This window comes from Branchiostoma floridae, chromosome 7 (assembly GCF_000003815.2).
Source record: "Branchiostoma floridae strain S238N-H82 chromosome 7, Bfl_VNyyK, whole genome shotgun sequence".
Taxonomy (NCBI): domain Eukaryota; kingdom Metazoa; phylum Chordata; class Leptocardii; order Amphioxiformes; family Branchiostomatidae; genus Branchiostoma; species Branchiostoma floridae.
Genome location: NC_049985.1, coordinates 8675617 through 8688548, shown reverse-complemented (window position 1 = coordinate 8688548; position 12932 = coordinate 8675617). Strand labels below are relative to the sequence as shown.

General features: G+C 41.2%; 1 protein-coding gene across 1 annotated transcript in view; it reads right to left on the bottom strand.

Moving 5' to 3' along the window:
• The window catches only part of LOC118419427 (relaxin receptor 2-like), a 29599-nt gene extending 18110 nt beyond the window's left edge, over nt 1-11489 (bottom strand). Inside the window, exon 1 of the mRNA XM_035825794.1 lies at nt 9969-11489. The gene's annotated coding sequence lies outside the window, so the exon portion shown is untranslated. The remainder of the gene's footprint in view (nt 1-9968) is intronic.
• Between the last annotated feature and the right edge of the window lie 1443 nt (nt 11490-12932).

Genomic DNA, 12932 nt, shown 5'->3' with positions numbered 1-12932 from the left:
GAACCTGCTGCCCTGTGTGCCACTAGGCTAAATGAACGAGCCAACGAACAGCGACTATATCAAAACGCCGTGTTAGTAATTCAAAAGGTGTAGTGTGTAAATTGACTCGAATGAATTGTACGTAATTTGTCTTCTGGGCTTTGTTATATGTTACCTGAGGAATGAATAGATGAATGTTTTGTTGGATGAATTCGTACAAATTTGAAATTAAAGCTTACCTGCCATGTACATACATGTACAATTGAACGTTACATATCCAGGTATACATGTTTTAAATTTTTGCATACCCATACCAAGCCAATTTCAAATCAAAGGCCTATGAATGTTAATTGTAGCTGATTTGTAAGCGCCTCCAAACTCGGACTGACAAACAGGGGCGAAAAAAACGATATTTGCATGTATCGTATCAACGTACTGCCAAGATGGCCATAGGTACAAATGTCATGTTGTTAATCTATACAGTTTATGATTTTCTAGGCTGCCCAACAGCATATTTTTATGACAGCATCTTTCTTATTACTTTCATGCTAATTGTATATGATGCGACTATTCAGGAATCAAGTATGTTCTTTGACTCTGCACGGAAGTTAATGGTCCAATTCTTGTCCATCGGTTAAATCAATATTTCATATTTGAAATTACCGTTTGACATACGCAACCAATCAATTTTTGCCCGTCTTAAGATACGCATAGTTAGCTGAATTGCACTGCTGGTAATACAGTACAAATAGCTTGAACAAATATGTTTACTCGAAAATCAACGTTGTCTATAATCAAATAAAATCTAGATCTACTGTTCCTGTTCAAAATCGAAAATAGCTGAAACCATAGCAACCTTTATCTCTATTTAATAGCAAAGATACAAAATTAGGATTAAATAGAGTTCAACGACCTGATACCTTTGCCAAATATTTCTGTATCATTATAATGCAAATTTTGGAAAGAAGCCTCTTATTAGCATAATTCATATAAATGCATTATCTCCTATATTTCCATATTACATATTATTGTTTTTTTATACTTCTTCAGGAAGATATTGCAGCCATAATAACTACCTACAAAGCAAAATTCATTGCCATACCTTGTCCAGAACACGAGACGTCAGAACCGGACGTTCCACCGCAGTACTGTAGAAAGTGGCCTATGATCAAAATGTTCCTTCCTTTCGCCAACCACATATAATGCCAAATATCGTAAAGTTAAAAAAATATCTGGAGCTTTTCTATATTGTGTACAGACAGACAGAATACACGCACTCCCAAATATATCCTTCTCAGCGAAGGTGAGTAAGCTGCGTCAATGCGCAACAACATGCTATTTCCGAGCTAGAATATGGTGAAATATAGCTCTGTGGCTGGCTGAGGATCCGTGATGATGAGATTGTTACTGCCAAACGTGCAGGTCTAATGTGCTGCATGACTGGCAAGACAAATAGGGAACTCTTACAGCTTGACGAATGAAAGTGAAAGTTAATCTACCTTGAATAGTCCCCAATTAGGACGCCCCTCACCGAGCAGACAACATAAGTTTAATGATCCTCAGACGTCATATATTCTTTCTATAGCTGCCCTGTTGAGACAAACGCTTCAAAAATGCTTCAAAGGCTTCACAGTCGACATGCCAAATGATTTAAGTTTCATGGATTGGACTGTTGACATAAAAGGGCCTTTTTTACACTAGAAGGTACGTGACTTGGAACTTAAATGAATGTTAAGCAGCGTGTCCTGAGTAATTATATTTCAGCCATACCATAGGTATGGTGAAATATATTGTATTCGTAATGTTTCTTTCTTTCTTCTTTCTTTCTTTCTTTCTCCTGTCAAATCTTCAAATCGAATCAACTCCGTCGTTCCTGGACTGAATGACTTGAAATTTGGCACAAGGGTAGAGTGGGCCAATACCCTTAGGTGTTTTTTTCATTTTATTCATATCTGCTTCTAAAATGATTTTATTGAGGTTTTATTGCAATTTTTGGACCACAACTTTATATTTAGGCCCCCTGTACCATGGTATTACATCCAAATGACCTGAAATTTAGCACAGAGGTGCCCTAGGTACTTACTCAAAGGATCCATGCATAATATTTGGTACAAATCACTTCAAAATGGCTCATTATGGAGGTTTTTGTGGGAGAATTTTGGATTTGTGAGGTGGAAGTGCCGAGGTCAACGACCTCTAGGTCATTCTGGAAGCCACAGGTGTTTCTGGTAGATCCAATCATCTACATACCTACCTAGTCCATGTTCCTCCAGGTGGTTGGGGGGACAAGGTAAATCTAATTAATTATTAGCCAATGAGCAAGGTTATTTTGCTGGAAGAGTCCATTGTTGGTCAGGGGGGTGTTTTTTAAAATTTACTTTAAGACTTTGGTGATAATGCCATTGCTTTTTTAGCGGAAGTGTTTTTACACTGATCCACTTGACATAAGGCTACTGCTGGGACAGTCCATTTTTGCACATAGGGGGGATTTAAAAAAATTCATTTTTGGACATGGGTGATGATTCCGAATTCCATTTGTTGAATGGAACTTGACCCCACCTGAAGACTGTACCTGAGGATTCGGCAGCCAATCAGCAAGTCTGATGTAATATGGATGAGTCCATTCATGCACAGGGGACTATTAAAAAAATTCAGTTTTGGACTGGGTTGCTTATTATAGAAAAGGCCATGTATTTCTGGACTTTGGTGATTATGTCAAAGTCCTATTTTAGCGGATGTATTTTTGGATCGCTCCACTTTGCACAGGGGTATAACAGGTAGAGTCCATTCTTGCAAAGGGGGGGGGATTTCTTTCAAATTCAGTTTTGGACGGCTGATGATTCAAAATTCCATTTCTTAGCGGAAGTGTTTTTGGACTGGTCTATCTTACCCTTCTACATTGGGTGCACTTGAGTCCATTCTTGCAGGGAAGGGGGTTGTACGATTCATTTTTGCTCATACGTGTAATTAGTAGCTTAGGATGCTTAGTCATCTTAAGCAGAAGAGTTCCATTTTTGCACATGGGTGATTTTGGAATAGTCCATTGTTGCTTGGGGAAGGAGATGGCTGAAATATGCTGTATTTGCTCTCAAGCAAATGTCGGCCTTTCTAGTATTCCTCATATCTTCTCAGAGGGTGGATTGCTTGAGACTGAAGCTCAATTGGTAGCAGCATCATATGTATTTGATATCCTGGTCCCGATTAGTTCCAGGTAGTAACTGGGAGACCCTGGTTCAATCCCGGGAAGGGCTTCTCGGTTGGGGCTGCACTCGTGTTTTGGAAGGGACGTAAAATGGAGGTTGAGTGTTCTAGGCCATAGGAGGGGAAGGGCTCGCAATTCCTGCTATAGAAATATACCTTACTACAGAAACAGAAAGCACTAGGCACTGACAGGTGAAGAGCGACATGGTAACCTGCCGACCGGATCCGCACGCCCACAGTTGCCGGTACTCCTCAGTGCGAGTGGATTGAAATTCCTTATAGATTGTATCATTACGGTAAGGAAATTAACACTGGCGCTATCTCTATTCCGTCTCTCACAAACTACAAATGCATGAGCTCCAGCTGCAGGCATTCATCAGCCCGCCTGTATGGTGCGCATGATCCGGGACTTGGAACGGAGGATTGCAATCAGTCCGACAGCAGAAGCAATCATCGGGAAGCTCCAGAAGGTAGTTGTTTCAGACGCATCCATTTCCGGAACCTTCAATGGCACCTTAATGGGTTGGAATGCGCACTGTAACAAATCTTCCAATAGCTTGCCTTATTAGCTCACTTCGACGCGTTAGAATATGGAGACAGACTGTTTTGTAGACCTGAATACTGATGATGATGTTGGCTAAACGGCCATCACAATGGTAGGATTAATATACAGATAACCGGTACCGCTCCTCTGCACATAACAGACCCTGATAAATATTGCAGTACATTCTACAAATGTGTATCGACATTAGGAAACATACGTCAGGCTGATGCCATGTGTATGAATGCAGAGCCCACTGACAAATGGCTGAGATGTGTCCGGCCTCATCCACCAAGGCAATGGATTTTTTGTACTTTCAGTCACTACGTCCCATTCCAACATTCCAACTCGTTCTCCGGATTTCAATGTTATGCAGTGTTAGAATACCCTGCGAGTGATCTACAAAACATCACTCCTACATCAGGATTTCCACAACAGAAAGAAATCTTTCTACACTATAAAACTTAAGAGGAATTGCTCATTTCAATATAGATACACGTAACATGCAGCTTAAGGTCCTCATTAGTCATACCCATGCAGGTAACTTCCTAGTTGTCATGATTTAGCTGGTGTGTTGCGCCGAAGGGCGGCTATACTGGCTATATAGATACAGATACAGATAATTTTATGTGCTAGGGCTAGAGACAACGTGGAGCTGCACTCACACATACAAATCACACACATGTAAACTTTAATAAACCTAATAAGAATGACAATGATAATACCATGATACCTCAACATGGAGTCATCTGCTTGAATTAGTGCATCAGTTAGTTGAGTGTGCATCAGTTAAACAGAAGTCCATGATTTGGCTCTCTAGCTTTTCTCTCCAAATAACGATTGTTGCGTTTCATCGTATCTTATCGTAGATTTTTTTCATTATTGCAGTCGGCAGAATTGACTTTTTTTTTATTGAACAAACACATAAAGGCAAAATAACAGACAAGTAGCAGCCCACTCAAGTTAAGACAACATATATCGGTGCCGCTATTTAAAAGAAAATAAGAATAACATATGATTGACAAGATGCAGTAAGTCTGTGCAAATGGTACACTAGTGTATTGACTGATGGAAGCGCAAGTCCTGGACCCCCCCCCCCCCACACACCCGGAAATATAGGACACGGAAAAAAACATGGTTAGAAACGGCCAGTTTGCACAATGAAGTTTTGAGTTGAAGACATAATCAAACAGTTTGTGGAATAGTTGCAAAGGGAAGTACCAAAGAGTAGTAAATATTTGATTTCACCATCAGAGAGAGAGAATATATCGAAAAAATGTTTATTTGTATTGCACATCCGGTATCCGCCCATTGGCGCAATACACCAGGTTTCTCCTGAAGAGTACAAGCTGCATATCCGGGCAGATTTAACTTTTTGATCCCCTCACCTGCTCATTTTGATAGTTATGGTGGACTCTTGAACGTGCTCGAGGTGTCGCTCTCCTAAAACACGGGCTATCCATTTAACGTCCTACACGAGGGGCGTCCTTATTCGAACCTAGCTAGTCATCTGCACCTGACTACAGTGAGGAAACCTTTCCGAAGGGCTCATCTTCGAAGGATATCCTGGGATTCAAACCCAGAAATTCTGGGCTTTGAGCCAAACATCTTACCGTTAAGTTACTCGATGCCACTAACAATGTACGATCACGATCAATCATGCAAGCAGTGTCTTAATTAACAGTACTCTATATCAACGTGGGTGTTGATCTTGTTGCATTTGGAGGTTGTTCTTGTCTCTCGTATATTCTTTGCTTGAAGCAAGCAGATGGTTAAGTAGCTTTCGATGGGTAAATTTAAAGGCAACTTCTATTGCAACAATGTACAGCATACTGACAACAAAACAAGTTTCAGTTTTTAGGAAGTTTACTTTGTTTGTCAAGTAATGAACCTATAAATCATTTTTCCAAACGCCTAAAGGTACATTTCCACGTCGGTTCCTATTTGTTTCCATTTCCGCACTGATAGGTTACCTAATGCGGGGTTTTCACTCTTATCACCTGATTCCAGTTTTAAAAGGTTCACACCACCTACACTTATCAGCAACTTTAAAGTGGAATTCTTCATGACCTTGCTTCAGGCCGATGAACGAGGAGCTCGTCAAGACATTGATCTATCAGGTGGCTTTAAGTGGAAGCGCAGGTGCGCAGAGGACCGGAACAAATGGACGTCCTACCAGTGCGGTGTTAAGACTTCTAAAAACAGGAGAGATAATTTGTAATAAAACCGAGGATTCTTGGTGAGATGTACATTCGATCCACGTTCGCTGTGCAGGCCCCTGTGTCGTGCATTATTACCCTGTAACGCACATCACACCTACACATGACGTTCACAGGAAGAAAATCTGTATTCAAGAAGAGAGGACTACACATACGGTAAAACAATATCACATTTGGTACAACTGGAATATCTTGCACCAGATATATCACCATTGAATATGTATGCAATTGAATATGTATGCAAAGTAAAGGAAGCTGAGCACGATTTCTTAACTTAATTACTTCGATCTGGACTATTTTAATGAAGCAAAAAAGGAATCCAAAATACAAGAACCCGGTCGTGCACCTTACGTTTTAAAGACATCAATCAGTCTTTGATGGCCATGGAAGTTTTAACACGGCTACAACAATGTTGTTATTGTAAACGAAGCACCACATATATAAATAATACATAGTCACCCTTCCTGAAAGTGATCAGCTGGTTCCCCATTTACCCCCATTATGGATTGTCAATTCTTGCTGTAAATTTAAGTCATTTTTCACAACATTACAACTGTTTGGGTATTAAGTGTGATTAGTCCGATCAAAAATGTTTGGCGACGTGCGTGGGATTATTGGGAGAACTATAGGAGAGAGTGTATTTGATGTCGTTTCCACGTCATTGAACATCCAGAGGAAGTTATTGTTGCGATGGCGGCTTTATTTGGCATGAAATGTTGGGGATTCCAAGAAGTTATTACGTACGCTGTTTCAAGCCATCCTGCACTTTAAGGGATTCGATGCTGTGGATACAAATCTCTCTCTGAGTAAATAAAGAAGCCTCAGGCAGAATTCAAAAGCACTAACTCCTCTAAACCGCTTTGCCATTTTGCCATATTGGGAGATTACAGGGGAGTGATTTCTTTTGACGACTAGAATCCCAGTTAAAGGATGACGCCAATTACACCCACGAGGAAGAAAGGCGTTCTGTCAGGTCATAACTTCTCCTATGTTCCAACCAAACAATCATTGGAAATATGGTTATTTCGATTTCTGATGATTAAGAGCCACTAAAAGAGAAAGGCTATTAATGTGTGGTTCTGAGTGCTGGACCTAATGGTGTCATCTTTCTTAGTCAAAGAGATAGCTGTGTGTTTTGCAAATTGATCCATTGGAAATACATGGAAAAACCTAAGCAGTATTCTGCAGCCTGCGTGCTTCTGATAAATGTTTCGTGACCGGTACCGCAGATGAAAGCATGGGCACAGTGGGCATGTCTAGGATATGATATGAGCTATCTCTTTGAACTAACGTGCGTGCTGTATAACGTTAACCTTCAAATCTTCAGGGAGTACCACCGCAAGAACGTCTCAAATTTCTCATCATCTATCCATATTTCCTATCAAGAGAGATTACGAGGAGAAAAGCAATTTCTAATCGATGCTGCTTCCTGGAATTATAGATATCTCGGCCTCCGATGTAACCACAGGCGTGATGATAGCGCCACATCACGCCATCAAACTTACGGTTCATCTCATTCTCTGCACGTTGTTATCGTCTTATCCTAGTCTGCACACGTCATGGCGAGAATACATCGCCTTTGCTCTGCTCTTGTCGATCACCTTGAAGCGCCTAGTGGCACATAAGTCACCAAATTCCTTGCTGCTTCTATAGCAGGGTGTATTTTACAGGGAGTGGTTGCTAGCCCTCCCGTTTAACGTGGTTGAGGCATCTCATTGAACGTGGTGAGACCCGCTTTTTACGATCCTTCCGAACGACGGGTGCAGCGTCAACCCCAAACGAGATGCCTTACCCATGAATTGAACCTGGGTCTCCTTGTTACCAACCAATGGGACCGAGGATCCCAACTGTGAGGCTGCTACCAGTTGAGCTACAGGGGCATCTCTGTCTCTGCGCTGTAACTTCCTTTATTCCTCATTGTGTAGTGAACGTTACCTTTTCAACAAATTCAGATAAAAAATTAATACATTGTTGAGATATAAATTCGTTTAGCAGTCCTAGGCCTTTAAAGGCATTCATTGGACTGTCGGGCTCTGATTTGTTGTCTATCATATTATACGAAATTTTACCTTGAACTGCTCGTAAATAATTCGTATAGCATACGTAAGGATAATAAGGATACATGAAAAAAAACTAAACGCATGCTTTCAGGTATGCTTAAAGATGAGATGCTCAGTGCAGTGGTTTTGACCTGACCAAGGCCTCCTGCCCACTAGACGATCTCATTGCGACCTAAAAGTGATGTGTAGCCTTCGATTTCATACTGGGTATACCATATGAAAATGTAAAAGTGTGACTGAAAGGATACCAAATTGCGAAGCGTAACAGTTAAAAACATTCATTTTTCTGTAACAATTCGTTGAGCTATCTGTCAATTGTAGCTATAGGTCTCAGAGAGAGCGTGGCGAAAACTCCGTCCTTGTTGAAAGTGTGCGTATGAAGAAAACATAGATGCATATCATTATTCCTTTTCCATCTTTTGTCCATGGAGCTTGTTCTCTCTCTCTCTTGTCATGTTTAAGTATGCGGTTATATTGCACTGCAACAGATGCGATATATTCCACACACGTTTGTTTTGATGTTGCGCACGGAATCCAATATTCGTACCATCGCAAAAATTGGCTTTGGCTGAGTGTTTTATCAAACATATGTGTGGGAACTCCATTCGACTAATGCCTTTACTTGAATTGGAAATGCGTGATCTGAATTTTACATGTGCTGTTATCATAAACCTTCACCTGTCTCTGCAAAGACGCTGGATATGCCAAATCGGTGCCATCTGACGTCCCACCCACTGATTTCGTTACCTTGTCTACAGGAAGACTTACAAAACAGGCAAATAAGAGCATAAAGAGCAGAAGTGGCATAAGTTTGGACCCATTTCTTAACTGTAGGTGGCGTTTCATTTTCAGACTTTTAAACTGAATCAAGTCAAGAAAGGATGGACTAATCTTCATGGTTGTGATCAGTATGGTGAGGATCCATGCATTGGTATGCTAATCAGAACTTGATTTGCATAATCAATGATGAAATGTTACAATAGCTTCCTGAAGAAGGATATTTGCAACATATTTGACTTGGTCATTGGAAAGAGGATAAAATAAGTTATGATGCTTGAACATTACATTTACACTCCTTTTGCATTACTAAAGCGTACGCAGTAGCCATTAAGTACCATAAAGTTGACTTAAATCCCAATATTCACGCCACCCGAAATATTCCTTATCTTTTGTGATAAACGTAGCTTTTAACCGCCGATAAAGCGTATGAGATGCTGTATGTTATGTTATATTATGTTATGTTTCGGGCCGGTGCTTTCTACTAGGCTGGTTTATCCTACTAAATCAAAGTTAGTTTATAGCCACTCGAAGTAGCTAGAGCAGGTGGTGATCGGATTTGAAACAACAGACAGACAGACCCATTATACAGGATGTGATCTACAGACTGTTGATAAGTATCATGCAAGAAGTTACAAAGACTTATCCAAGCAAAAACAGTCGACATCAATGTCCCTTACAAGTTTTTGTACCCGAAAAGTAACATGTTAGTCGGAAGTAACATGTAAGACTCAAAACCAACACTGACAGACTTTTGGCCTTGAAGTACAGTTAACTGACAGCATGAGCCATACAAGCCTGTATGATATATGACCAGTGGATCCGTGCTGAGGTAGCACAAGCCCGGTGATCCCCAGGCGATAGTTTCAGCGCCATCCGGATGTTTCTGGGACCTGACAAACCACAATGGAAGAAATGGCATCTCAAATCCCGTCATTGATACCAGCCGCTACGTTACTCGCGGGCGGAATTCCAATGCGCGTATAAGAAAACGGAACTGCTATTTGGTTTGCTTTGAGCGCGTCAACTTACACGGCTGTAGAGGGACATCATAATCCAGCCTTTCTGCCAGCAATAGGTAAGTTCTGCTCAGACCACAAATACATCCAAACCATAAAATACTACGTATACGCTAAATATACATCACTGTAATTTTTTGCCCACCGAAGGCTAATACTATGCAATACTCACGTCATGCCGCAGCCGTGAATGCAGGCGATTGCCGGTGCCAGAACTGCGGTTTGCCGACCAATACGATAATGTATAACTGTCCAGAACAGCAAGTATGCACGAAGGAGGTGATCAAAAATGGAAGAAGAAACCAAGCGTCCTTCTGAGAGGGGAAAAAAACCTCTTAGCGGCAACCGAGCTGAGCTGAGAAGGGATGTGCACCAGGGGTAAAGCTCATTGTGATTGGGAGCACGACGTGGAAACCCGGAGATTGATGCTCCCAGATTAGAAATTGCGCACCGGGATGTGTTTGATAAGCGCCCCTGTTGAGTAGGAGGGAAAGGCCAGAGTAGGGGGTGACAGGTCTGTGCAAGGGTGAGGACAACAGAGATGGCAGTCTTCCCTTTCCGAGTTCCAAATGTGGTACATATACCGGCTGTCAAATTAATTACCCATGGAGTAAGGCAGGGCAGATTCAGATAAAAGAACTTAGATTTCTTTGCGGATAGATGGTCCTGAGTGTGACTAGTTCGCATTTTAGTTCAGTACCTTTCACGCGGCCTTTCTTGGACGAATAGTTGAAGATGCGCGGAAGGACAGCTACTAAGCGTGGAAAGACGGCCACTAAGTAATCAATGTCAGATAAGTAAGTGGGGACGTCAGTGGATTTACGTTAAAAGGTTTTCACTTAGGGGTGAAAATTACCGTAAATCTTTGAAATTGTATTGACCCGGGGTGCGCGCCCCGCAATCTGTGGTCGTAATGTAAAACCAAATGACTCCATGGCCGGTGGTGTTATCACATTAACCATGCTGAAAACGCTATATATTTGTAATAGGTGAAATGTGGGTTCAATGACATTAACACGCGTTGCCACGAAATCCATTCGTTAAGCACGCATTAAAACATGCGCAAAGGTCGAGTTTATTCATGAAAGGAAGCTTCACGAAAGCTGAACGTGTGCTTCATGATCAGATTTCGTGTAGTGATGATACATAACATTTGTACGAGATGACTGGACACACGACGGTTATAGATTGATAGATTATGGAATGTTAAAGGTTTCAAAAATAGATGTAACGAGATGCAAAAAGGAAAATCCTCCTGCAGTATTAGAGAAAGCCGGGAGGATTCATCATTTCTTTGATAGATCAAAACTACATGTATCTACATTCCGAATTACATAGCAATCCATCAGCAGTTTCTTTGGTGATGCTGTTCAACTAGAACACCGGTACAGCTTTACATCGCTAAAGAGGGCACAGAAACTTGCACGTTCATATGGGGTTATAATAACAGGTATTTGTGTTTACCAATAATATATGATTTGGAGGTTTTCTTTCACTAAATTTCAAGCAAGAAATCTGATCAGTATATGTTTCGAATACTCTTGGTGAAATCAAGGGGGTTAAATTTTGCCTAATACTAGTAGCTGCAAGCCTCTAAATAAATTATACGTGAAGTCTATCTGGCTCATTGACTAATGTCGCTCACTGTTAACCTATTGTCGTGCACTGCACGAAAAGTGGGATTTACCGATAGCGGTAAATACCAGGTATGCTTTTTGGCAAACATGACCAGCCATACATGCCATTTACCGCTATAGGTAAATCCCAATCCCATGATCGTTTGTTATTCCACATGGCCTATAGTACATATATGATGTACAGGACACAAACACATTAAACTTACATTCAAAAAGGTCAGCGCCCTATACTCTCCAAGCAGAAGTTAGGCTCCGGCTGTTTTGTTTTTTCTTTACTTTTTTTAGTCGTTTTTGTCGGGCTTTCTATTTTGTATTGTATCTTGCTGTGTCCGGCCTAACCTCGAGGTTAGGTTTTGACAATACAACATACATTACAAAATAGAAAGCCCGGTAAAAACGACTAAAAACGGTAAAAAAAACAGCCGAAGCCTAACCTCTAGACTCTGCTTGGAGAGTTGTGTCCTCTAAGGGCCTTCCATTGGTAACTCCATCCTCAACTTGTGTGTTGTGCACACCACGGGTCGAAGAAAGGGTTTCAAACAGAATTATCGTCACTGATGTGGGTTGTAAAATATTGCAGTACTGCACGCAACGCCGCTGTTTCGCATTAGAGCAACGACAGTGATATTGACTTTCCTGTCACCCAATCAATACAATTAAGAATCGAGAGAGGCGTGTGCTCAATACGCGTGTTACCCTTGGGTGCGGCAATGGCCACTGGGACAGACAAGCCTTTCCTGAGGTGATGTCTCTTTCTTGTAGGCCCCAGACTCATCTTTTAGGGATGTCAGTACAAATTTGTTGCACAATTACAATTAACTCAAAATGTCAAGTCAATACAGCTAAAATTCAATATGTACAGCATCAGAGTCTAACACGGTGGACTATCGTTGAATAATGATAACTTTCTACCGTTCTTACTTCCTGTATAATATAATACAAATAACGTTACAGGAAGTCTTCGAAGTACTTCGAAGTAACAGGAAGTGTCTTCGTGTACCAAGCAGCCCCTGGAGACCAGGCACCCCTGTCTGATTACTTTGGAACAAGAACGGGAGCCTTGCTGCACCAAGGGGCTTCTGGTTTGTGAGTTTGCCGAAAATAACATACATATAAGCAGTCGAATATATGACACTTCGTTAATGGGACATGCAATGCAACAACAAATAAAGGATATTTCCCGCACCGTGTCAAAATTCATGGCACGAAACACTCGTGTGTCGTGACTTGCACAGTCGATTCCTTTCTCTATTGTCTGTTGCTTCTATTTTCGCAGGTGTCCATTAGAGATCACATCGATAAAGATCAGCAGGTCTCCTGAAGTGTATGGCCTCGGCATTGGTCAATAACTCACCATTGTTATCGCTGAACTGTAACGTGACTAAAATAGCAACGGCAATGCAGGTGGAACCATACACGGCCGTTGGACAGTGGAAGATATGTTTTGACATTTTTTGTGTGAAGTAGATCGAAAAATACAACGTTACTAGGACTTCAGT